Source organism: Nasonia vitripennis, chromosome 4 (assembly GCF_009193385.2).
Source record: "Nasonia vitripennis strain AsymCx chromosome 4, Nvit_psr_1.1, whole genome shotgun sequence".
NCBI classification, from domain to species: Eukaryota; Metazoa; Arthropoda; class Insecta; order Hymenoptera; family Pteromalidae; genus Nasonia; species Nasonia vitripennis.
The window spans coordinates 18418196-18443258 of record NC_045760.1 but is presented as its reverse complement, the minus strand read 5'-3'; the positions used below and the strand labels follow the sequence as shown (position 1 = coordinate 18443258).

The 25063-nt window shown below is 45.0% G+C and overlaps 1 protein-coding gene and 1 long non-coding RNA gene across 4 annotated transcripts in view; one reads left to right on the top strand and one right to left on the bottom strand.

Annotated features, from left to right (window-relative positions):
- LOC100120387 (probable JmjC domain-containing histone demethylation protein 2C) overlaps window positions 1-25063 on the top strand; it is a 204800-nt gene that overhangs the window by 3583 nt on the left and 176154 nt on the right. The gene's annotated exons all lie outside the window — the stretch shown is intronic.
- LOC103317024 lies at window positions 23076-24362 on the bottom strand. The gene is made up of 2 exons (XR_512679.4): window positions 23202-24362; window positions 23076-23122 (listed from the first exon to the last, which is right to left on the bottom strand). It is a non-coding gene; the product is annotated as an uncharacterized LOC103317024 (long non-coding RNA).

Here is a 25063-nt window from a genome sequence, read left to right as displayed (position 1 = left end):
GTGCAGCAAAAGCGCAACTACTCCATCATTCTCCCAGCTCGGTTTTTAATATTGCAAATTACGGCTGAACGATTATTCACGGATTCTGTATAATACCGCGCTGCACTGCACTCTCTTGGCAGCGGCGAGAGATAATTTCAGCTCCTCGGTCCGACTAATTTTTCTCGCTCGCTTTTAAAAGCTTCGCCTCCCCTCACACTATTTCAAGCTCCAAAAACACACGGTAGCTAAACGGCGGAAGGAACGTCAGCCTCGCGTAAAAGCCTCCGGATCCACGCGCTGGCGGTCCAGCGGCGAATGGAAATGGAGGCAGTGAGATATACGCGCTAGTTGAAAAAATTCCAATTAGTGTCGCAAGGGAAAAATAAAACGCGGGCATCGTTATGCTGCAGCAGCAGCAGCCATCGACTTGGCCGCGAGCAATTACGCAATGCTCTGCTGCTCGCGAGAGTTGCACTTTTGGGTGAACGCAAAACTACAGCTCTCGCGCGGGTAACGAACAACGAAATATCGTTGTTCGGGCGATGGTTAGGTTTTTTTTTCGTTTTTGTTTCGTTTTTTCGAGGCCAAGGTTGCCGTTTTATTGAGCAAGAATGGTTGATAAAAACGACGTAAGTATAGTCTGTATCGTAGGGTCTGATGATGGTAGATTTTATGAAAAAGGTCAGCTCCAAAGAGAATGATGTATCTCTGCGTTGTTTATTATCAAAGACGACTGAGTTGTCTTTTATTTTCCGAACAGATTGCACGGTCGTACTAGTTATGGCTTTCGATTAACATTGATTATAATTCAATGCTTTGTATTCAAAGTATATATTTAGACCAGCACGATTTAACGTAGTTACTCATATAGTAGATTCCATTATGCGTATGGGATTTGTTTCAAGCATTGAACAGTTTTTCGAAGGCAAACTTGTTTAGATTTTGTGATTTGTATGGTAAAATTAAAAATTGAGTTCTGAATCGCAGGAATTCATATACAAAATATCAAAAGGTATGCAGGACCTTCAAGGAGAGCCTTCAACAGGATACATTCCTTCGACTTCAAGCCGACTACTCACACGCAGGCCCCGCTTCCCTCACATTGACCGTGTTTTTACTTTTTTTCTTAAATCGCAGCTGCGCTATACACTGAAAAAAAACATAGCCGTTTCTGCTGTAGAACACGGCAGTTTTAGCGAGTGTCACCGCAGTAGCGACTTTTCAGTAAAAACAGCGAGTGTCCACTGGTAGTATGCAGGTCTCGGCGAGCTGTCGCTATCTCGAGGATATTTAGGTTATGTATCACCTTTTAAACCACCAAAAATCTTAAGAAAATAGTTTTTTTAATGAGTAATATGATTAATTAAATTAAATTTATAAGTAATGATCATTATAAGAGAGAAAAATAGCTTGAATAACAATTTTTTTCAGTGTAGGTCGCAACTATTTCAGTTTTCGAGGACGCTCACGCCGTGAATTCGAGAACAACGTAACGGCTTACCTAAGAGGCTGTGCAATATTTTTGTTGACAGACTAGGAAGAAAAAAACACTTGTATGGTTTTTGTTTTACCAAAGTCGCTCGTTATATTCTCAAAGAGTTTTAAAAACAACTCTGCATTCAATGCGTTTGGGTAAATTAGAGTTTCTAAGTATATTGTATATTGTGAAGTGCACGAGAAAGACGACGCTCGGAACCGTACCAAAAAGATCAAAGAATATTCAAAAAAGCGCGCAGGAATAAGGTCAGTAGTATATGATACGATTCTAGATACAGCCTGTTCTAGTTGTTCCTTTCTGTATATGAAGGAAAATTTAGGAACAACAGAGTAGGCCCGCGCTAGTGCGGATCCAGTGCGAGGAAGGCCTCGCGCGCGCGCGCGCGTGCGTCGAGACCGTTAATCGCGCGCTCTTGCGCGATTTCGACATAATCCTCGGTGTAATTACCCGTAGCGTTGGTTAGTTGTGTATAACGGTCCGCTGTCCGCCGAATGCAGCGCGCGCTCGCACCGCTCGCTCTTCCCCTTCTTATCTCATGACGTCTTATCTTTTACCATTTCACCGGGGTGAAGGCCGAGAAGTCTTGATGGCTGCGTATGAAGAACATTGTTCTTCGAATTTTTCCATGAAAATATTATATAGTATAAATTCGATTCAAATGTATTTGGTAAAAAAAATCCACGTGTCATGCTACAATGAACGAACGTCGAAATCCCAAAGCAAACTAGAAAACCACAAAAATCTGAGAACAATCAGCCGAAAACTTCAGTCGAAAATCGCGAGAACCTTTGGAAGAAACTAAGCGTAACCCACATACAGAGTGGCGCGCGCGCGCGCGCGCAAGTCTCGACCACGCATCCGAGTGTCCACTCGTATTTACAGTTTGAAAAATGGCGTGCGCTCGGAATGCGAAAGCGAGCGACGAAGACCATCGACGCACGTGGATTTTCAATGGCGCGACACCTGACTCATTAGCGAAAATTGGCAAAGGCCTCGAAGTTGGAAGGAAAATACGTTTTCTTCACGTTTATACAATATAAGTCGTAGTCTTTGAGGATTGTAAACATACAGTCGAGATTTTTATCTTGTGGGTTTTTTACGTCAGTCGTTCGGTTTTTTTTTAATTTTTTGTCTTACTTATCGTCGCTGCTCCAAACTTGTTCAAAGATTATTTATTTATGATGCATCATGGAATCAATATGTTCGCTCATTATACATATACAGCTATAATACGTACAATTAAATACTATAACAGCAGCAATCTTGCAATTTCAATCACCAATAAGTTGTCGAAAATGATTAACGTCCAATTGGTTACACGGCGTTCCAGTGTCCCTTCGTGTAAATTACATAAAATCAATCAAAGCCAGAGTTGCACATTCTCCCTGTGCATGTACATCGGACAACTAAAATCCAGTTCAGAAACTAATCCGGTGTGTATAACGCGAGTACCAGATAAACCTCGTCGATAATTAAGCATCCTGAGTCCGCTGAATGAGCTGATAATAATATTCAATCTCTTCGATCATTTTCTCCGTGTATTTCTGCTTACAATCAGGCACACGGCCTGAAAAAATATTGCTCATTACGCGACACCCTGTACATAAAAAATTCTCGACTTTTTTCGTGAACATCGGAGTCTAGAAAAGCCGAGTCGAGTCTAAGTAGGCAGGCTCAGACCGCAGCAGTTACTTTCACTCGACCGGAAAATTCTTTCTCGAGAGTGGCAAGGCGCCGAGCGAACGAGCGCACGCCTGTTGCCTCCTCCAAGAGAGCTTTCCGCGGCGGAGTTTACTCTCGTGCAGAAGTTATCCCAGGTTGCTTAGCGAGACTGGCTTTAGTCGTCGACTAAATTATTTAGTCGATCTGCTTCACTTGTTTATTTTTGTTATTACAACCTATGGAACACTTGTTAGTGTAACAAATCGGTATCAACTTCTAGATTGAGGTATCGCTATTTTTTGAGAGCACTGTAGTGGAACGAATCTTGCTTTGTTGAAAATGACGACAGAATAGGGGCTTAAGTAACCTTTCAAAACTTCACATAAACTCTCTGTAATTCTCAGCTGAATGTAAACAACGTTTAGACAATTTTCCGAATATTGTATACTAACGCAGGTCAGCGCGTACCGCGAAAGTGTCCATATAAATTTCTCAGTAAGCTCAAGTACCCGGAAGTCAAGAGGAATAATCACGTTCTTGTTTTTCGCCCTTCCAGGGAAGAATCGTTATTGTAATGTTCTCATTCACGTGTTACGAAGCATTTAAACTTTGTTTTTAAAGTTTTTAAATAATTTGACGAATCTAAAACACAATCAATGAATAGTTAAAAATATTGCATCGAAATAATTTCTCGCTCTTTCGATCCACGTGTAAATCAATCACCAGACTCCGCCCACAGCTTTAAAAAAGAGAAAAAACACTCGATCGTAAAACTATAAGTTATAAAAGTTTCTTGATGCCGACCATCGTGCGCGTGTAGAACGTCGACGACGTCGGCAACGATGCCGTATATATACAGTTCCGCGTCGTCGATAATTGAAAAATTACATAAAACGTCACGTAATACGCGCATACAGGCGTACACACGCGCGCGCGCGAGCACCGCAGAAGCGGCGGCGGCGCAGGATGTTCCGCGTGATAATTTCAAGGACGAACACGAGCCGAAGGTCAAACGCGGGCGCGCGCGCGACTTTTCAAGAGCGCGAACTGTTGTGCGAGCGTCGACGTTGTGGACGAGATCTTTATTTTCTGATAAAGTCGAGCCGACTGCTGCAGCTGACATTTTGCGAAGTTTTCAGATAATAACGCCAACTTCAACGGTTAGGTTTTGTTGGAAGAAGTTGTTTAATTCTTTGTCTTTCGAAGCTCGAAGTGCTGACTGGTCTACGCTGTCTCTGATGATTTATAGCACTTTTTCGCTATTTGTGTGTAACCTTGTGATCGGAGCTGAGACTGGATTTCCAATGTTTTTTCGTTGTTTCATCGACGTTTATAGTTGTACTTTTATTTTCACATAATTTAACTCTAAGACGTTCAAATATTCACTTCCCTAGTCGAAGAGCTCGTCGTGCAAGCTAGACTGTATTGCTCGCGGAGCAGGTATGGACCGATCCCTCTCTATAAATAGACCGAACGAATTCTTCTCTTACAATAGCAGCTCAAAGCATCGGCAATGCCTCAACATCGGAGAAACACCTGTTCACCCGAAGCCTCGATTAACCCTTGCAAACCTCAACTACAATGGCAAAAGCTCAAAAAAGAGAATCCGTGTAAAAATCAGCATAGCAAAGCCCGAGTACGACTAAATGGCTCCTATACGTATAAATCCCCCTGCAACCCACTTCTTCCGAGCGTATTCCCCTGCTGCAACACACCGTGTCTACAGCATTGCTGTATGGATATTTTCACGAATACGAATGCAGATCGTTGAGCAATAATTAGTTTCCTTTTTTCTCAAGAGTCGAAAAAGGAAAAACGTAAAAATACCCGCGAGAGGAACGTTGAAGTTCCGGTTGCGTCGTTCCTCCTCGATAGCAGCAGTGAGCAGCAGTGATTCACGAAGGCAATAGTGCGTCTGCCGCTGCTGCTACCATTGGGAAATCAAGGTCAGAAACCGGAACTCCTCCTTCTTCTTCGTCTTCTTCTACTACGGACACGCGGGACTCGGGCTTCTTCCTCTCACTCCACACTCTCATGGGGCCCCCGGAGCGAGCGTCGAGCGGTGAATCGACCGACTTTGGATGCAGCCGTAAAAAATACGCCGAGCTCCACTCGACGCTTCCACTTGAGGCTACTACTGCACTCCGGCTTCACTTTTTCCAAAGTCTAGTGCTTGCTAGGGATTTGCATTTTGTTATTTGTTAGCGGGAATTTTTCATTTAAAAGAGAAGAGAGTTTTTGTATACTCAATTTTTTTACAAAGATTATCTTTTTCGTAAAGTAGCGACGATGGATTCTGAAATATTTAACTTTATTGACAAGATCTCAAAACTGAATATTTGAGTATAGATCAAGAATAGATTTTACACATGATTAAATAGAGGTTTATGAATATATCTTCGATGCGCTGCATTTGAATAAAATTCATCTAATATTTCAGTCAAGTTACTGTCAGCTTGATATTAACTTGAATTTTAGAAACTTTGCAGGATGTAAGTACTAATTCTTTGTCCATCATAAACCAGACAGCACGCCACGGACGCTCTCATAACTCTATTACAGCTTTTCCTCTTCAATAAGTTTTTTATATATAAATAGAAAGTTCTCAGGTCCTTCAAAACGAATGCTGAATAAAATATCGTGGTACGCCGTTTCGTAAAAATATGTCGCCGCGTCGCAACAATAAGCCATTGTTTTACGACAATGGACCATTATTTAAATAATCTCACTGATTTTGTCAAATGGTATTAATTTTTAATCTGTCCTTGATAACATACCCATCTTTCGACTGTGGGAATGATGCACAAGAATACAGTCAAATGCATACATTTTTATTAGTGCATGAATATCGGAAATGGTTTAACAAGCTATATTTAAAAAAAATCAATTGATTCAGGCGTTACATAGTAAACCGTGTACCCGTATATCCAGTATAAATTATTAATCTAAATTAAGTAACTTACTCTCTACTGAGAAAAATATTATTGATTACCAGATTCATCGATGGAACGTAGATAGCCACAGCTAAGTAGATAGATATTCAAAAGACATGTACACATTAGACATAAAAAGAGTTATAGAAATAAGAAGAAGAAATTTAATCTTTAGAATAAATTTGAAGGCCTTAAAGTGAAACTAGACGGTAAAGTGCAAATTTTCACATATTTTCTGTAACATGAAACGAAAATACATTTCACTTTAATATCAGTCGTTCACTATATACAGCATAGTTTCAACTAAAAATATAAGTACAAAAGTGTAACAAAAATAGAACCAACAGTTTTGAGAAATAAAATATAATACAAAGTTACGCAAAGAAAATACTCGAATGAAAAAAAAATGAAATGCGACACCGCCACCACCCACACGCGGTGCTGAATCTCTCCCGGAAGCGATACTTCGCCTGCTGAGTATTCCTTGGGTCTGTTTCAAGAGCCGCGCGCGCGCGCGCGAGAGAGAGAGAGAGAGGGAGAGAGAGAGAGAGAGAGAGAGAGAGAGAGAGAGAGAGAGGCTCAAAAAAAGAGCCTTGGACTTCCCGTGAGTGCATATAGCGTCGAGGCAATGCACAGCTCGGCGCAGCACCTGTCCCCGCGAGATTCGGACCGTTAGGATCCGCGGAGGCTCGTCGGTTCTCGCTCGGCGCTCGCGGAAAGGAATAGCCATTTATGGCGAGATTGAACTGGAATTAAAGATATTTTTAGTTGCTTTCTTTGGATTGGAGTTATAAATAATTTGAATAAGGCCTTTTCATATTTGATGCTTTTACGTTTCAGTATTAAAGGATTCAATACTAAGGCATACTTTAAACCAATAAAGTCTCATAGACAGCTTATCTCCAGCGGCATGTAAGCCAAAAGCGCCCATATTTTCTCGGGGTCCCAGACAAATACATCATAAATAAATAATTAGGGGAAAAATCCTTCCTCAGATAGCAGAGAGGGAAAAATAACTTTAGAGTGTGTAAATCTCCGTTATCTGCGGCACATAATTTTTCCGAAGCCCTGGGCTTTGAGCGTTTCGTTTCGGCTGCGAAATCTCATGGGTCAGAACTCGAGTCTGGATTCTCTGATAACTCAGGCCTTCCTTTCTTGCGCTCAGCGCCCTTTTTTCTTCAACATTATCTCTCCATCCTTTTTGAATTTTTCATTTCAAACGGCATGGCTACGGCGAGCATTCGCAATTTGAAATCGCGTTTTTAGAAACTTTCGAAAGTTTACAGTGGATATAAAGCGCAGAGGTTGCTTTTTAGTCGCCAACTCGCATTGTGAACAATAACTGTTTGATTTAATTGCAAAGCGAATGTAAACAGAACTGTTGTTTCATGCAATTGTTCTCTATGGAAATATGTGTTTATTTTTTTCTGGAAGTGAAACGGTATAATAATACACGTGTCAAAAATGTTTAAGGCTTCCTTAAGAGTATCATCATTGATCAGAAAATTTTTCTTAATCAAATTACGCTGATCGATCATACTTTCATAAATACTCAAACTATTAATTTTCAAGGTATTCCTAGACTCGAATGATACTTCGTGAACAACATTCTCAATGTATCAACGCCTGCATATTCATAAAATAGGCTGAAATTCAATATCACTACATCAAATTCGAAATATTTTTCTCAGCATGTAATAAAAACAATATTTCGCTCTCGTTACTGAACAAAAAAACCTGAAAAAATGTCCTCAACGATTAAAGCCTCTATTCTTGGCCAGCGAAAATACCAAACCAAACTACACACACACGCGTACTGATCAACGCTTGAAACATCTCCGAAAGCTATCTCGAGCCCTGCAAACCTTAGTCCACGAAAGGCAACCGAACGTAGCGTTGCTCTCCCAGGCATTGGAGGGCAGAGGAGTCGTCGTCGTCGACAATCTCTCCTGCGCTCGTGCGCTCGGTCGTCGACCCAGTCGCGCGCGCGCCGAGTCCTACTTTTACGGGACTTTGCTGCTGCTGCCGAGCGGTTCTCTCCCCCCCCCCCCCTCCGTGAGCGCCGAGAGAGGCCTTTTCTCTCTGTCTCTGTCGCTCTCCCGAGCGGCGGTTTAAAGAAGCGAGTCGAGCGAGTCGTGAGCGTGTGCAATGCGTGTGTGCGTGTGTGTGTGTGCCCCCGAAAACTATTCTTTTGGAATTTTTATTGGTGGAGAGCTGACCTGTGGTTATTTTGGAGAAGTAACTTTTTCGGGGATTTCGTGTGTCTCTATCCTTTTAGAAGAAAAGGGTGGTTCGACTGATGGATGGAGGTAGTTTCGGTTGTATACGCAGCGTACAATTGTTTAAAAACATTGCAGGTCATTTTGATGATGTTTATTATGCTTTTACAGCGAGTTGGATTATTTTGTTTTGCATTTCTTTTCCGAGTACAGTTTTCTGCGCTTCTTGTAACTCTTAGGTATATTTTGGGTTCATTCCAACATTTCGTCAATTCTCATTTTTACGTAGATGGCTTCTATAACGTACTTTATTTATAGACTGCGTTGTTTCTCTTGGTGGTTAGCGATGCTTACTGTAGTAGGGAATAATGTACGACGTACCCTATGAGACACTCGTAACATCTATTTTTGTATTGCTAGAGTGTCTTTTCGAAATTTTCTTGATACAAAGGTATGAAACAACACTTGCTGTCTTGTTATCGTTCATTAGATCATGCAGTGCACTAAATCATGGACTGTTTTCAATACCAAAAAGCGCATTAATTGGTTTTCGTTGCTCCGTTCCGCGAAAAAATATATGTCATTATCCAAGGGGAACAAAGTGGCAGGTACGGCAAAGAAGTGAGTGCGCGGGTACAGACATACCCACGCGCAGTGCACATTTCTCTGTAATTACCTCCTCAAATACGGGAGGGCAAAAAGGAAACCATCTGCGGAGAGAGTCTCGAGCTTTTTCTCGTACTCAGCACGATAAAATCAACATTCTACGTAATTTATATCCGAACATTTACTTGCGTTTTCTCGATCTTATCTTCGAAATCGAATATGCGCTAATCCAGCGCGTTATCGAAAACTGTTTTCGCCTCACCGCTCGCTTCGCGCACTCGTTAACTGTCCATTCATTAAGAAGCCTCAAGAGCGATATCACCTGCGAATCGTAAAAACGAAAGCGTTTCGAAATCTCCCCTAATGATCAATAAAGCCGCGAGTATACCCGCTAACTTTCCGACTCACTCGCGGGCAGCCCTCTCTCTTTTTGATCTCGATGTGCGGCCACCTTAATTGCGACCCGATACCCTTTCCTCGTTAAGCTTCTCGGATTCGTCGAATTTCGAGGCTGTTGCAACTCATAGTGCACCGGAGCTTCCTCTGATCTTCCGGTATAATTGCTCCGGCTGGGTAATAGCGATCGTGTTTTCGTTCTCGAGCTGTACGTTGGTGCTATTAGTTTTGTTAAAGCTTGGTGATCTTCTTGATGAACCGAATGAATTTATGGTGCATGTGCAATTATATTTATAATTGGGAGCACGAACGGTATACAAAGCCAGCCAGAGCATGCGAATTTCGTTGCAGCGATTACCGCGCGCACACTCGGCTCTTTCTTTCCTGCCGACAGGCGAATTCCGCTCTCCGAGTCAACGTCATTGCGCAATGCCCGTTGCTGCCTGCACAATGTATACGTAATATAAAGTCCGAGGCAAAAAGGCCAGCTCGAAAATCTCGACTCGATGATGGTCGTCCCTGCAGAGCGCAGCTCGACTCGTCCTTTGCCTCGTCTTCGTGGCTGCATAATGCATCGGCGACCAGAGAGAGATTTAACGTACCTCTTCGTCCTCCTCCTCCTTATCTCCGTCGCGGCGTGTTGTGCTTGCTTTAATGCAGGCGGGACTACTCTCCTTGACTCTCTGTGACGTTTGATTTGCCGGCGATTTCGCCTTTTTACCGTTACTGCAGCCGGCAGCGCGAGCGGTCCTCTCTCGATTATGTTCCTCTGATCGAGCGCGGACTTGCATAATTGCCTTCAGCCGCTCTGATGGATGGGAGCACGGCTCTCCCACTGTTAACGAATGCGCGAGCATTGTATTGTCAAGTCGGGCTTTCTTTATTCCGCGGTTCTTCGATTAGCTAATGATTGTTGTTTTGTTTTGCTATATGCAAGGCTATATCGAGATTAATCAGGAGTTACTGCAGCCCCATATTCGCAGACGTATTCAGATTTCGACGCTTATAGAAAAACCTCTTCGCTTCATGCCAACAGCAGAAGCAGCGGCTGCGGCGGCGGAGGCGGAAAAAGAAGCTTTCGCTTTTAAGCAGCGCGCGTGTCGTTCATTCGCACGCTCGTTCCGATTCATCGGGCTGTCAATGCGTGGGCATTGTAAAACTTTGCCGCCGTCGTCGAGCTACATACTATATACACTCGGCGACCTCGGCCGAGCGAACGGCAGTAAAAAGACGTGACGTATGCGCTCGCTCGCGTCCTTTTTGCGCTTCTCTTTTTCGCGTTCTCTCTTTCGTTTGAAGAGCGCGTGAAACCTTGCGATTGCGCTCGTTTCAGCTGTCGCTTATGTGCTTCGGTTCGAACGAGTGTGGCTCGATTCTGCGGCTGGTCTTTGGTTTTTCGCAAAACTTGGAAAAATGCTGAATAGAAAAGCATACCTATATACCCACGACATTTGTTTCATCGTCAGAATACCCTTTGCTAGAAAAAGGTTTAAAAATTTAATTTCGCAACCCGTGCGCACGCGCTCTGGTATATTAGCGCTAGAATTTTCCTAATTGCATAAAAATATATACATATATAACATAAATGAAAGCCCTTCCATTAACGCGTCGCTGCAGCAGAAGTGGAAACTAATTGCGGCTGAGTCAGAAAGAAGCGGGATATATGTATACGTGCACATCCAACGCGAAAACTTACGAAACTATCGCGGTATGTATACCCGAGCGAGCGCAAAACCCACGAGCTCTCCGCTGCTATACGGTGTGTACGACGACGGCGGCGGTGGCGCAGGGACACGTGTGCGCAATGCATCTTGACCTGAAAGTACAGCTATCGCTCCGTCCTTCTCTCCTCAGCTTTTATGGCTTACAAAATTGCCGCCGCGCGCGGCACGAGTGAAAGAGACTATTAGGAGCTGTATAGGTATAGTGTACATACGTATACCTATACTGCGCACGCTTGCAGCGACGTTATTGCAAGCGTTAGCCTGAATGAAAGTGCAGAGTCGATCTTGGACTTTGAAAAGTTCTGAGGGGGATCCGTCGCGGGGCTGTCCTTGCACGCAAGTGTAATTAAATCTCTTTTTCGCCTCTGGCACTCGGCGGGAGATCGATTCTTTCTCTTTTGAAAATTTCATCAAGTTCTAGACACTTTTTTTCTGCACGAGTCTGTGCTACTGCATAAGTGCTTTGCGAATTTCCTTGCAGTCTCGTGGTCCTCTCGAATTTACCACCACGCGAGAATCCTCCTCGGAAAACAAAAGTAAAAATCGCGTATCGAGCCTCTCGCCAGGGTAGAGAGAGAACTCAGCGAAGAGGAAGAGGAAGGCCAAAGCGCTCGCGCGAGTAAAAGAGAGAGGGAGTCAGTGGCTAAGCGTCGACAAGAGAGCCTCTCGCTCTTTGCACATGCACACGTATGTGCACACACTACACACGTATACTGCGGGAAAGCGCGAGAGAGCCCGTAGTAAACAATGACTCGGGGCCCGACCCAGATTCTAAGCCCACGTAGAAAGTGGAATGGGGCTTGCATAATACACACACACACACACACACACACACACGCGCGCACACACACAGAGAGAGACGCTGCCGCCGTCGTCGTCGTCGTCGGCGTCTCCCTCTTTCAAGCCGAGCTGGCAGCAGCAACAGTGTGGCCGCCTTTAGGTTCAACCGCACGAACATGTGTGTGTGTGTGTGTGTGCGTGGAGCCTTTACACCACCTCCGCTCGGACTTTTTGTTTCGTTTCGATTGAATCGATACCGCGCGTACGTACGTGTGCGCCGAAAAGAAGGAGAGGGGGCAAATGCATTGTTAGTCGCGGAGCTTTTGACTTTTTTTATCTTTCTTTACGTCGAGCCTCTCTGAAAAGCTCGGCTCTTCTTCGTGGGACGGAGAGAGACGAGTTCACTTTCGACGAGGAGATGACTTTTTCGGAGAGATTCGAAAGCGTTTTGCGAATTTTCGCCGGGGAATCTTGCAGCTCGTTTGCTTTCTGACGTCTCGCGAAGTTGCCAATGGAGAGTTGCGAATTTCTTCGGAACTTATTTCGATCTTGACTACTGGCAGAATGAAAAATCTGACGGGGGTTTTCATTGACAACTTTTTACAGAACAACGAATTGAACCGAGCTGTGCAGTTTGCGCGAGTGAAGGCTTTCATATTTGGCAGTCGTCGCGGCGGGGTAGAATTTTTGATCACTGCAATTTCTCTGAATGACTGCGTTATTATTTTAATAACGAACGTGCGATCGTCGTAATTCGCCGGAGGAGTTATGACCTTCATTGTTTTCGTGCTCTATAGTACGTGGAGCTCTGATGTCTCTTTGAGGACCCATCTATCCACAGCTTCCATATCGGAAGTCATCCGTAAAAGTCTCAGGCCTATAATGGATCGCCGAAAAAATTCTTAATAAATTCCGAGAGACTCGGCACTTGTCGAGACCCCTGGCCCCGTGCATACAACCGCCCCCGACTATTCTCTCTTTCGTATTCATCTGTCGGGTCTAGCCCCATGCGCCGTATGTATTGTCTGCCCAGCTTTAATCAAATTCCAAAGAAGATGGGCTATTTTTCTTCGGAGCTTTATGGCTATTTCTGCTGGCGAGTGACGCCGAGCGGGGTCGCTCATTCATTGGCATTGGCCGATTTTCATTCGCCTGACGTTTCGTGCGCACGAGCGATGTGTGTAGCTGAGCCGTCTGGCTATTCTTTACCCTCATTCTTTTTTTCGCAGCGGTACGGGCCATTTCTTTCTCGATATCCATTCGGTTCGCTCGATGAAGGCTCGAGAGAACTTGCATTGTAATTACTCTAAAATAGTATTGGTGCAAGGATGATCAGCCATCTGTGTTGATCAAAGATAATGTTATAAAAATGTAGTTGATACGTGAACTTTTCTTGCGTTTGTTATTTTTGTAGCCATTTGTTTTCGTGTAAATGTTATTCGAATTTCGTAGTTAAATATACATACTTTTAAATTAAACAGTTTTAGAAGCCACGTAATTAATTAATCGATAGTTCGATGATGTTGCCTGATGCGATTACGAAAAAGTAAGGAAACTGATAGCAAAAAATACTGAGCAGCATCTGCAGAAAATCAAAAATTCTTAAGCCCAAGCGAGCGCGATCGGGCTCTCGTAGATGCGCCTGCCTTCCTCTTAGAAACCGCGCCTCTCTGCCAACTCTCGCTCGCTCGTAGAGAGTCTCTCGCAGCCGAAAAAAAACACAAAATCCGGCGGCGGCGGCGGCTGCGGAGAGAAAAAAATGCAGCGAGGAACGCTGCTCGCTCGCGCGCGCGCGCTCAAGAGAGCGAGAGAGAAGGATAAAGATAGAATGGAAGCAAAGCAACTCCCTGCGTTCGCTCGCGCGCTGGCTCGACGTCGTTGGAGGACAGAACAGGTTCCTTGGGCCAGAGCGCGAGCGAGCGAGAGAGAGAGAGAGAGAGAGAGAGAGAGAGAGAGAGAGAGAGAGAGAGAGAGAGAGAGAGAGCGAGAGAGCGAGACGGAGATAGAGGTATAGAGGAGGAGGAGCAGAGCGGCCAACCGCGCCGAGGTCCCAGGTCACTCACCCAGATTCTACAAACAGCCAAACACACACACACACACACACACATACACTCGCTTGGTGCATTCTCCCCTGCTTCACCCGCGCGCTGCCCTCTCTTTTTTCTCTCCGCGTCCGTAGACGAGGCTGCTGGTCTTCGTCTTATTCTTCTTTTCGAAATTTTGGTAAGAACAGAGGAGAGTTTTCCTCGTTGACGCAGCTTTCAGGAAGTTGCTTGCGAAGGAAATTGAATTTTTTGCTGTTCCTAGGGTTGAGAGTTGAGGCGATCTTTGCTCCAAATGCGATGGGAGTCCGGCAACTTGTGTGGATAATACTGACCCGCAAACTTCAGATGTCGTGTTTTTCTCGTCGACATCGAGCTTTGAACTTTTGAAGCAGAAGTTGTTCGGCGATGTAAACTCGTGTATGTTATTCTTGCTTAGCACATGCTGCATGCTCATTATGAAATCTTCCAGCACTGTGTACAGAGCGAATCTATTAAACTACAAAGCAAACTGGTTATCTGCTCTGAAAGACTGTGTAAAATGCAGTCTAGTCAATTGTCTGCATTTCGAGCTACCTCAATGACCGCAGCTTTATTCTATTTGCGGCTCGTTTGCAGGCGATTTTTCCTTGACCGAGCGTCGTAACCTTCGCTGCACTTTCTCGTCAGAGCTACTCTATGCAAAGCCCCGCCGAGCCTCGACTACAAGTTGTTCTCGTGTGGAATCTCGAGCCTTGGAGTTTTTTGTTTTACCGAGTGCACGAGATTCTTCAAAAACCTCGAACGGCTCGATGAGAAATCGACGCGGATTTCTTTCGGCATAATCGAATACTGCACGTGGATGTGTGAATTGTTATCGCGCAGTATCGAAGACATTCGGTGGCGTAAAAAAACAACAACGCAGCCAATTATCCAGTTCGTGAATTATATCCAGCCGCGCGCTGGGCAATAAAGAAAAATGCGCATAACCTTCCATCTACGCTCCGCTACGCCCCATGTGATTTTTCGCGGTGTACGCGCGCCGCTAATGATTAGAAAGCAGCTTGGCTACGCGCGCAAATTGCACTTTGTGCCGCGCGCGCGAAGATTATTATTTTTGTCTGTATCGCTCCGTGCGGCGCTGGAAATAAAGAAACGGAATCTATAACGATCGAGAGCATAGAGGCGAGTGAAAAGTGGCGCCATGAGATTCCGGTCGTCAATTACTGGCGCGAAACGAACGTGTATAAGCGTATATATACTGTAGCGCGCGCGCGCGCGCGTGTACGCAACGTATATACGCAAGCCGGAGATAACGATAGCGCCTTATCGGCGACGTTGCTCAACTTATCACCGCGACTTCTTTGCCCTCGCACGCAGAGAAGACGCGCTAGGCTTTCCTTCTGTCTTTACCTTTTTTTCTCGTGTACGCTCGGCTTGCAGTGGATTTTCAGGCTACTGTGTGCGATCCTATGGGTCTATCGGGATTTGTGCTACTAGTAATCGCATCGCAGCTGAAATTCACACGATTCACGACAGGGTATCGACTAGTGGCTTCCTGTTCGCATCTTCTAATTATGGATACTTACCAGTATTAACCAAATTTCCCACATTGAGTTATCAGCTGCGGCTTATCTGCTTCTTGACATTGCAAATGCCAATAAATCGAACTGTGCTTATTAACTTGTAGAATTATTCAATGTGTCCGCCCGTGCTTTTGAAGTTCAATAAGTTCAAGTATTCGTACCGGGAGATCGTTCAACCTAGTACGAGTGCTGCAGAGATAACACGCTCTTAACAGTTAAGCTGTGTTCTTGGAAAAATTTGAGACATCTCGCAGTTCGAAAAGCCATATCCGTAAAAAATAATTGACCTATAGGTAAAATGATCTTTGTTTTAACGAAAAAAAGACCAACTTCCAGCGTAGGAGAGAATATGAGATAATGACGATACACGGTATCGTCTTCGCACGACCAAAATCCCTTGAAATTCCCGGCAATCCACGGATGTGCCACGTGTCGTCGGCGTTCTCTTCTAAGCAGGAGGTTTAACTGCTTTCGGCCTTTATCAAATTGGCGCGCGCGTCACGTGCTTCCGCGGAGAAGCGCTGCTGCCACGGCAGATACGGGATACAGTTAGTCGACCTTGTCTCAGGCGCGCTGCTGCTGTACGGGGAGGGAGAAGAAGTGAGCGCGAAACTCAAATAAGGTGACTCGGGGCCTTGAGTGAAAGGGGAGATGGAAGGAATTTTGTTTTGGCTTTCTATATAGACGCGCCGCGATTCGATTTATTCAAGGGATTTTTAACGATTATGCGCTGATAGACGCGTGTTTTGGAGAAATTCGAGATTGCATGGGTCAGACCTTTTTGGGAAATTGAGGATGAGGTAGTTATTTGGTTTTGTGTATTCGTAACTCTGGCGGGTTCGTTGCTGAAATTATGACTTCCTGTATAGATACTTGAATCGTTACTTCTATATTCTTCATTCTTCACGTAGCTGATTGTTTTATTCAAAATTGATTGCTATATAGCGTTCGACTCAAAGTATAGCAAGTGCTACGTCATCGAAAAAAAATTGTACGTAAATCATCTGTTATTGGCCTGCGTAAAAGTATGGATTGTGTTGACGGGTGACGTGTAGCGCGCGTAAACACCGACAACTTTCAAGCCCATACATTTTGAAGAAAATGAAGTTACGCATCGCTCAAAAATTCAAAGCATCCTTATCATTGCCGGCAAATAAATCGGATACTTCAGATCTCGTAAGACATTCGCCAGCCGAAAATCCGGCAGCACCTCTATTCGCAAATCAATTTCGAGAAAACTCGATCAAGCCTCGAAGAAATCGTCTTTACCCAAGCTTCTAGTCGTACGTCAAGCAATGGCCTACTCGGTGCCGCATACTCTTGCCTCGCTCCTTGACTCTCCCGTCTCCCGCCTATTATTTCGACCCGAACAGGTTTTGCGGACTGTTGCTGCAGGCGAGACCAATCGCGGTTGCTCGATATCTCGTGCCTCTCTCTCTCTCTCTCTCTCTCTCTCTCTCTCTCTCCTGCAAATGGAGAGCAGCTTGGGCGCAAAGGCCATTGTGCTCGATCGACGCGCGAGAAATCGAACAACCACGCGCCGGAAAGGAAAAATCGAAAAACGACTCTCTGCTGCTTCAAAGCAGTGGTTAGATTATTCGCGGCCAAGTGTGCGTGCGTGTGGCATTGCGCTTGGAAAGAACAAGAAGACGAGGGGATTTTTTGGTAAATCGAAGTGTCGCTTGATTTCGGAGATGATCCCGTATAAGAAATAGTAAATTAGACTTTCGCCGAAACGCTCACAATGTTACCTTCACGCAGACCATTCCGCCTCTTGATTATCATCAATCGCAGGATATTCGTAACAATAGTTCAAATTCATAGTCCTCTATCGTAAAGCACGCAGTAAAACCGCCCAACATCCGAGACTTCATTACATCAGCACGTACAGCACTGCGTCTAAACGCGCGTGTGCATGCCAGCACGGCTCGACATTATTCCACGTGCCGGATTCGAAAGTACCCCTATATAATACACACGCGCGCGCGCACGAGAAGAGTACTTGGTATTTCAATTCTTAAAAGAATATTTTTTCCCATTCAGACACACTTCTGGCCTCCTCCGTGTACATACGTATAGTTCCTCGTGCGCGAGCGGTGCAGCGGAACCTATAATATGAAAATTGCCTCTCCAGTGCGAGAGGCTGCACAAGCGAATAAATAAACAATCCCTGCCTCTCTCTCTCTCTCGCTCTCTCTCTCTCTCTCTCTCTCTCTCTCTCTCTCTCTCTCTCTCTCTCTCTCTCTCTCTGGTCTGGGCGCGTGGGCAAATCCGCGCTGCGTTTCACAATGGCGCTTGATAAAACGCGCGCACAACGACGAGCTCTCTTTCTCGTTGTTGTTGGCCTGTACGCGGCTTGTTTCATCTCAATGTGAAGGATAAAACGTTTCGCAATCGCGGAATAACACTGCGAGATGGAGAGAGGTGTTCGGGAAACGCGGACGTTTCCAAATTCTTTTTATAGCATTTCAGTCGCACAGGCTGTAACCACACAGCATCGGATTAACGACTTTTCCGAGTTTTCCCTCACACGTATGCGAGAGGAGCGCAGCTCTAGTCCTGCAGTGACCTGTTTATGTCGCGTGCGCGCCTGACGGAGAGAGAGAGAGAGAGAGAGAGAGAGAGAGAGAGAGAGAGAGAGAGAGAGAGAGAGAGTCGAGTTTTCAGAGAGCGCCGCCATGGAACTTGGGTGACACATGGGTGATAAAAAGAGAAAATTAATGCAGCCGAGGTGTACGCGTTTGTTTTCGTCGAAGCCAGATTAAAGGGGATGTCGGCTTATCGAAGAGATAGAACCGCGCGCGCGCAAAGTTGCTCGATTGGCACAGCGTTAGTTCGCAGTTGATTGAATCATAGCCAGATGGAAAGGAAAGCAAGGTTAGGCTCAGCCAAATCAAAGAGTTGCGTCACGGCTGATTCGCGTATACCTGTACTCGGTTGTATCGCTCGCGGAACAAAAATTTGCAGTCCACCACTGAGGAGAATAGAGAGAGAAAAAACAGGTGCAGCCCGCGTAGGTACAAACGTTCTTTCGGTGAATGCTTTTATATGTTCCGCCGCTTGTACGTGTATGACCAGCTGCAGAGCTGGATGTTTTTCAGGGATTTCCTTCGCTGTGTGGAAATCGCGCTTTGTAGTATAGGTATACATATGGATTTTCACAGCGTCTACGCGAGTTGAAGAAAGTTGCGAACTATGCATCGGTTATGATTTTTTTTTCTATGGATCGTCATTTTTTTCTCAAAAGTTCCTGCTGCGAAGCGCGAGAAGTTCGAACCCTAGAAGGAAAATGAACCGTATAGCCGCTCGGAAACGTGAGACGAATACACGCGCAGCTATATATAGAATGACATCCTCTTGTGGCCGCAGTCAGCTGATCGCGCGTGTAACATCGTAAACGCCTCAGACATTCGAACTCCAGCCGAACTGCGTTATTTATTCAAAAAGCTTATCCCCGCGCCATAAATGAGCAGCTATTCGCTATACACACACACACACACGCACACACACACACACAAAAGCACTTCTCGCTGCAGTGCATCATTACTGTAATATTCCAATGGCAATTTAGCAGGCGGCATAATGGCGACCGCAGCAAACCAACTCTCGCGCGGAGAAAGAATCCCGAAACCTTGCCGCCCACGAAAAGACGAGCGAGTGAAAGAGAGGAAGAAAAAACTCGCAGACGGCGACTGTGCAGCCGCAACCCCTCGCGCGCGGCGAGGGGTTCGAAAAACGAGATTCGGCTCGCGCATACGTACCCACGTACTATAGGTATACGCGTGTGTGTATGGACGTATAGTAGAGAGAGAGAGAGAGAGAGAGAGAGAGAGAGAGAGAGAGAGAGAGAGAGAGAGAGAGAGAGAGGGGCGCCGTGTGCAGTGCATGTGCGCCAGGCAGGGTCGTCGGCACGCTCCATGCACACGTCAGGGCCAATGACCTCCAACCGAGCGAGTCAGCCGCTGCTCTCTCTCTCTCTCTCTCTCTCTCTCTCTCTCTCTCCGCGTTTGTATGTGTACGTGTGACATAACGCCGACCGCTGCTGCACATGCGCAAGGCCGGAGATGCGCCCCGAGTCGCTGCCGCTACTGCTGCTGCTGGAAGGTCCGCGGGGAGAGAGAACTGACCGTATACACGCTCTCTCCGCTGATAAAGCCGACGTGGGATCGAGTTGTGGGAGGTCGGCTTTTTCGGGAATGCCTCTTTTTCATTTAGAGTTTTTTAAAGTCGGGTATCCACTACGTTTGTGCAATTGATCAACAACACCTCGCCCGCTACTTGACGACTGAAAGTGAAACCTCCTCATTGTCCTAGCTTCCTCCCACGTGGCTCTAGCGATTGCAGATACAGCGTATAACGGATTGAATTAGCATTGTAAACCTATCTCCGCATATCTTAACGCGGCTGTACCTGTTAATGCGCGGCTGAATTTCATTCCATTTGAACCCTACATTCTGGTCAATTATAACGGGGTGTGTGTGCGTGCGCGCGCGTGTGTGTGTGTGTGTGTGTATCTGTAAATAAAATTCAATCTCAAAATATAGATCATCGAAACTTCATCATCGCTCTCAGCTCAACTCGGACCCAGAAGTCAACTTTCCGAAAGCCGCGATCAGCTCGTGCGCGAGTATATAACGTGTATGACAGCAAATGAGGAGGGGGAAAGAGAGAGGGGGCAGAATGCAGAGTGCCGAGGCCGCACTATAGTAGACTATACGGACTGCCTCGTGTGCGAGGGGCCTTGAGCGAGGCTCGCTCGCTTCTACGCGTGGGTGGCAGAGTGGATATTAAAAATAGAGCGCGCGCGCATTTAGGCCGGCGACGCCGCTCAGCTGGGAGGCGCGTTATTATTGCCGAGCGCTATACTATGCTATATGGGCTCGTTTCTTCCTCTGCTCTCTTGCTGCTGTGGATCTTTCCCTGGCTTTCATTGCGTTTATTCTCTCGTTGTTGTTCTGGTCTCTTAGAAGTAATATCGAGTCTACAAGCGAACGACATTGAATTGATTTGTACGAAATATTAGCATAAAAATCACAGAATATAGGCACAAGTCGTGTACTTCGCGTAAGTCACTGGTTTGTTTTCTAAACCGAAGAGAGAGAGAGAGAGAGAGAGAGAGAGAGAGAGAGAGAGAGAGAGAGAGAGAGAAGACGGCAGCCGCGTTATATTTGCAAATTAATGTCAGTGCCGAAGCCCCACGTGCCGCCCGGATAGAAGCGAGCCGTATGCATCTCAGCTCTCGCTGTCGCTCTCAAATTCGTCGGCTCTTGCAGAACACGCGAGTCTGATCTCGGAAAAGTAGAAGAAGCCCGCACATGGCGCTGAGTATAGAAAAATAAAAACGGACGGAAAAGCAAGAGAAAGACTAGCCTGAGCGCAGCCGAGTGTGATGGGGGGATCGGGCACGCGCGTTTTCACCGCGAGAGTCGTCGTCGCCTCGCTCGGCTGAGCTCTGCGGGAAAGGAGACGGAAAAGCCTATCTTTCTCACTCTGCGGGACTTTCTCTTCGACGGGAGTTTCTTCGGACGATGCCTCGCGTTATGCCCACTCTTGTCTAGCCGTGTTTTTCTTTTTATTACGTGTCGAATAGTTTCATATCGCAGATAACGCCGTGTTTTTAAGAACGGAAAAACGCACGATCAACTGACAGAAGTTTATATGCATTTGCAATTTCGTAGCTACTATATTTATGTTTCGCATGGCGCAAGCACTGATTTGTGTGTATCTCACAGTTGCAGAAATTGGCCCCGAGCCGTATAGAAGTAGAACGGATAAAAATAATGTAAAAAAGGCCGATGTAGAAAAACAATACTGATAGCAGCAGAGCTTAGTCTTGATGCTTGCTGAGATTGATGAACGCGATTTGTTACAAAATGTAGGCTATAGTCTGCGTTTTTATGCACCGCGAGCAGATAACATTGAAAACTCGCTTGTTTTGCGCGAGCTGTTGGAAGGATGAAATATTTCCGCGGGCAGTCTGAATTATAATCCAAGCGCCATTCTTCGAACCGAGCGAATCTCTAATGTAAATCGTACCGAGAACGTTCAAACACACTCGAGTAGCATTTTTGCTTGCGCAGCTGATGGATCTATCGAAAAACTGCAACAACGAGAGATGGACGAAAACGATAGAGTTGTTATAGTTGCGGATAGGGAATACACGTGTAGCATTAAAAAGTGAGAGGCAGCGGTGAACTGATGAAATGAATAATTGGACAGGCTCTTCAAGTCGATTAAAATCACGCAAAAGTTATTCGACAGCGAGAGAGCTCGAGAATTCCTTAGATAATCCTCATGAGAAGCAGCTGAGCCGAGCGATCAGCTGACTGCTATGGGTGAGCTTGTAATTCAAGTTCCGCCAACAAACACTCGGCTCTTAATATCGCAGTCTTGGTATCGAATTAGACTTCAGTTCATCGCCGAACGTAACACTATATACACACGTGTAAACAACGTTCTCGTGAAAAAACATCGAAGTTTTCGTTTTTTATTGAAAATTAGCTCTCGAACTGCAATAAAACGCGCGATTTGCGCAATTAATAGAAGAAACTCTCCCTCCTCGAAAGCGAAATCCAGATTCCGAGTGAAATATTGCGAACCTCAAAAACCCGAGACTGGAGCGTACCGACAGCAAAGCGAGTGGGATATAGCGAAGCAAAAGTCGGAGGGGGCGTCTGGGTAGGCCTCGATTCGCCTCGCGCTTGCACAAGTTTTCATAGGCTCGTGTGCGGGGTTGGCGGCGACGGGGGAATTTATTGATCTCGGCAGCCCTTTGCCCTACATAACATGAGCCGCCGCCGCCGCCGCCGCTCTTTTCCCGAGCGCGGCAAGCCTATTTTTCTCGGCGTGGGTCTATATAGCTGCCGTTGCTGCTTCGTTTTTTTTTTCGTTTTTTCTTCCTTTTTATCTCCTTGCGCTGTATTTTTGGGTCAGAGGCAGCGAGCTTTCTGCCACGACCTGCTTCTAGAGGTCGTACACGGATTTTCGCTCGTTTGGGGGGATTCGAATTTTTTTTTCAATTTAAATACTCGAAGGAAGCCTTGTTCCCTTGCGAAAACTCGTTCACTCTTATTGGCAATATAACTCTCGGTCGTGACGTCATCAACATGGACACCCAGGCCATGCAGAATACATTGTCAGTATACAGAGTAGAGCAGTATTTTCTAATTTTTTACGTAAAAAAGTAAAATATAGAGTAATAGCTTTTTGGTGCATTAATATAACATCAGAAAATACGTAGATTAATTTTTTTTTGCGTGACAGTATTGTATTTTCTTTAATAATAGAAAAACTCGTTTTGGAGCATAACCTCTCACGATAAACAATGATAGTAACACTTCAAGAAATTTTTAAATTTGTTGAGTGTACTAGCTCAAGTAGAAATTTTATTGAAGGAGAAAGAGTGCTTAATTCTAAGCACATATTGAAATGTCGTAAGTTACAATCTGCAGAGAATTTAACTATACGCGCATACTGCGTTTACAAACATCCAATTTGAGAGGACCACCTCATAAAATTAGTGGAGTTATTGGAATAAATGGCTAAATTATGAGTTTTAATTGCTCATGTAAAGCAGGGCAAAGTGAAAACGTAACACAGGATTTTTTATAGCATTACTAGTGCAACCAGAAACACAACAATATGTTCTACTACTGGTTTTTTTTTTTTGTGAAAATTGCATGCCTGCCTCTTTTTGGTTATTACATTCCATGTTGCTTGAATATACAATAATTTTTTATTAATATTTATCAGTTTTTACTATTTCTAGCTACAAATACTTGATTGTGGACTTACCTCTATAACCTATACAATGCTTTGATCATCCTAAATAAAACATATTAACAATTTCAGGGAGGGAAAAGTACCATCATCTTATAGTAAATTATATGCGTTATCACATATATAAAATTTAAGAGCTGTCACGTTATTTTTCTGTCAAAAATTAGTAAAAACTACTTTGCTTTGTATACTACTAATCTATTTTTCATGGCCTAGGCGTCCATCTTGATGACGTCACGACCGAGAGTTATATTGCCAATACTCATCGTGATCTCTACGTCGAGCTTGTTTAGTTTCTTGTTGTGCTCTTGCATAAAACCTTTTCACTGTACGCATAAAGACCGATTTTTATATAAACTTGTTTTGTGTCATTGTTGTCATTGTAGAATCGAATGGCTGAATATGATGGAATCCTTAAACGTTGCCGCGCAAGAAAGGTGAATTAAGAGACAGACGCGAGCCAGAGCGTAGGACCGAAAGTCACGAAAGTACCAAGTTTTAGCACCTCAAAGTTGGCAAACTTGTTCTTCGACTTTGAGCAAACATGACCAAAAGTTGTAATTGGATTTCTCGTTGGCGATTCACTTCAGCACTTTATTAACGAATGCGCTTCGCTCTCGTTTCGCGATTTTTTCATCTTCTTTTTTTCGCAAGGCCATTGCATTTGTTGTGTGTATTTCTATCTTCACTTCTCGCAGTCGCTCGCATTTGCAAATCCATTGATAATTACATGTATCCTCGTTCACTTGTACAATTAGCATCCATTAATAGTTGATTCCAGCATTTTTTAATGAATTTTAAGACAATAAAAGATTGTCAACCGCGCGCCAATCCATCGGAAAGCCGCGTATATCACTTCATTCGCCATAATCAAAAACAGCGCTACTCTTTGCCTATGAAATCCGGCTCTCAAAGGAAGCCGAATCCCTGGCTCATCCGTGCTCCCTTTTTCTCTCCTCGAAAAGAGTGCTTCACAGCTCATCCGCAAAGGCGGACCAGTAGAGAAAGCCCGAGAGTGGTCAGACGGGCGTATTTTCCGGTTCGCGACCGGCCCGCGTGTACAACAAAGTCGCGCGCGATAAAGGGGCTGCTATACCCACCCCTTAGTAGTCGTTTCTGATCGAGTCGCTTTTGATGGTCACCATGGCAACTCTGTCCTCCTCCTCCTCTTCGTCTTTCTAGTGCGAACTTTCGCTCTGCTTTCGACCCTCTCTCCACAACATAGAGGATGTGGGTGGCGGACGGTTAATGAGAAATTTAGCCGACGCGTATTCTTGAATTGATGGCCAGCAGTAGTAAGCAGTAGTTTCCGTCTTTTAATTTATTCCGAGAGAGGGGCAGATTGCCGCTGCTGATGGGCTTTTATTGGTTCGGGGATTTTCGATTTTGCCTCGAGTGCGATTGCGGCTCGAAGGCACTAGATGCTGGTCATCGTTTTCTTTCGATTCGAATCTGATTTTCTGGATTGAATTATCGGGCGCGGTTATAACCGAGATCAAGATTGAACGATGCTGTTATAGAGTATTTTTGCACCGTGTATTAACATATTTCGAAATGTACAGGTTGCAATCAATTTCTCCGATCGGGTCATGCTGAATTTTCCCCTTATTAGCCGGCAAGCAACTTCTGTGTACCTGTGTGTGGTATAGAAAAACACCGTGGTCGAGTGTAACAAGCAATTTACACGGAGCAGTTACATGACATTGCTCGAATAACATCTAGATTTACCTCAGCGCCTGGTGAATGGGATATGAGGGAAAACTTTATAGATTGTTATCGATCATCTGAATCGCCTGCGAATTGAATCGATCGTGTTCGGCTTCTGATAAATTATTTTTACCGCTCGTTCCTGTCGAAGCGTCGCGCTTCCAGCTCCG